This window comes from Trachymyrmex cornetzi, unplaced genomic scaffold (assembly GCF_001594075.2).
Source record: "Trachymyrmex cornetzi isolate Tcor2-1 unplaced genomic scaffold, Tcor1.1 scaffold981, whole genome shotgun sequence".
Classification (NCBI taxonomy): Eukaryota; Metazoa; Arthropoda; class Insecta; order Hymenoptera; family Formicidae; genus Trachymyrmex; species Trachymyrmex cornetzi.
In genome coordinates, this window is record NW_017300335.1 from 49,663 (window position 1) to 52,318 (window position 2,656).

A 2,656-nucleotide genomic window follows, 5' to 3' on the forward strand; every position below is an offset into this window, starting at 1 on the left:
CTGATTCACTTTTACTTGAATTATCATCATCGTTCTTTTCAAACTTATTACACTTTTGAAGATGTTGTTTCAGTCGTGGAGCTTTTCCGCTAACTAATGTTCCACAAGCAATACATTTCTGCTTAATAATGTTGCCAACTACAAGATTCAAAGCAAGCCCATACAGGGCCCTTATGTCTTCCTCTTAATGTATTTTTACTCAAAATAATCAAATCTATTTATTTGATTATTTTTAATAGAAAAGACCAGGTTTTTGCCGGTTTTTTCCGGAAAATACCGGTTTTTACACTGGCATGGATTTTATCCAAAAAATGTGGACTTTTGCCAACTCTGATTACTTCCTTATAATATCTTAAGATTATTCTCTTAAAGTTATTTCCAGTTTTACGCTTTAATATCTTATTTACTTGTCGTTTACGTAATAATTTCTAAACGTACTTAATAAAGAAATAATTTCTAAATGTTTATACAAAATAAATTTTTATTTTGTATCGTTTACTCATACTCATCATAATAATGATACTCGATGAAAAAATGTTTTAAATATAATGACTTCTTACACCATAAACATTTTACTACAGCTATATTACTGCAACCTTCGATATCACATGTTATTGAAGTTTTGTCAAAACTAAATTCTATTGGATTTTCAAATTCTTCTGGTCTTTTATTTGTATAACCACTTTTAAACCATGGATATTTAAATAATGTTGTGATATTGCGGGGATGACAATTGATTACGTATCAGAGATTGTAATTTTATTATATTATTTCGTTCATGTAAATTTGTATTACTTTCTAATAATAAAATAATATCTGAAAATCTTTTAGTAAAATTTTTTCAAATTCTAAATCCGTAAACATCTAATGGTTGTATTTTCCCTGTAGTGCCTTTCACAATAATAAAATAATATCTGAAAATCTTTTAGCAAAATTTTTTCAAATTCTAAATCCGTAAACATCTAATGGTTGTATTTTCCCTGTAGTGCCTTTCGGTATAATCATAGTAGTAATATGATTTCCTACAGGTGTTAAATCTGAAATAATAATGAGACAATGTCCAATCCATGAATCGATAACAAGAACGCTATTAGAACCAATGTTTGGAAAATAAGCTTCTTCTAACCACATTTTAAAATGATCTCTGTAAGAAATATAAATGTTAAATTAATAACTATTTTATATCTGTTATGAGATCCTAAATAAAATATAAAATATATCATAGAGAGAGAGAGAGAAATGAGACTTATAATTTCATTATATTATTTCATTTATGTAAATTTATATTTACTTTTTAATAGTAAAACAGTATCTGAAAATGTATTGTAAAAGGTAACAAGTAAAAGTAAATAAAATATTAAACCGTAAAACTGAAAATAACTTTCAAAAGAATAATCTTAAGATATTATATGGAAGTAATATACAGAGATGAATAAAAAAGTTTTACTCACTTTAAGAGGATACTGAATCGACGGTCTTGATCGAAGTCGATAGTACAGACTTTTTTAATTTCCAAATTCGATAATGGTGACATCTTTTATTAATTTCTTTATTATACGAGGGTCGTCTGAAAAGTTTTGAGCCTCATCATGAAGATGGCGTTACTCGTCAAAGCCATTCTGGTATTATAATCGTAATATTTACGAAAGATATCCGTGACAATTGTGGCCACTTTGGACGTTCAGTTCTTGTTTGACAATCATTTGTGTTGTCATTTTGTAAAAATGGAAAAAATTGAATATCGTGCTATAATTAAATTCTTGCATTTGAAAGGCAATACGTCTAGGCAAATTAAAGCCCAGTTGGACGCTGTTTACGGGGAATTTAAACGTGGTCGTACCAGCTTAGCTGACGATGAGCGTTCGGGATGGCCAACAACTGCGACCACCACCGATAACATCGAAGAAATTCGTCAAATGATAATTGACAACCGTCGAATTAAGATTAGAGAGATAGCAGAGACTGTTGGCATATCAAAAGAACGTGTTTGTCATATATTGACTGAAGAATTAGGCATGCGTAAGTTAACCGCGCGTTGGGTGCCGCGCTTGCTCACTCTGGATTAAAAACGCATTCGAATGAACATTTCTAAGGCCCTATTGGAGCAGTTTAAGCGAAACGAGTCGGATTTTTTGCGTCGATTAATAACGGTTCATGAAACTTGGGTCCACCACTTCACTCCTAAAACGAAAGAACAATCAAAACAGTGGACTGCGAAGGGTGAACCTGCTCCGAAGAAAGCGAAGACGGTTTTATCGGCGGGAAAGGTGATGGCGACTGTTTTTTGGACAGTCATGAAATTGTGTTGATCGACTATCTTGAAAAAGGTAAAACAATAACAGGGACGTACTACGCATCATTGCCTGACAAACTGAAGGCAGAAATTGAGAAAAAACGACAGCATTTGAAAAACAAGAAAGTGCTGTTCCATCAAGATGACGCACCGTCTCACACTTCGGCGGTCGCTATGGTAAAAATTCACGAATTACGATTCGAATTAATTGACCATCCACCGTATTCACCAGATCTGGCTTCAGCGACTTTTTTCTGTTTCCTAAGCTCAAAGTTTGGCTCGGAGGACAGAAATTTTCATCGACCGAGGAGGTCATCCGTAGACGCCCATTTTGCAAAGCAAGACGCTCAGTATTATTTGAAT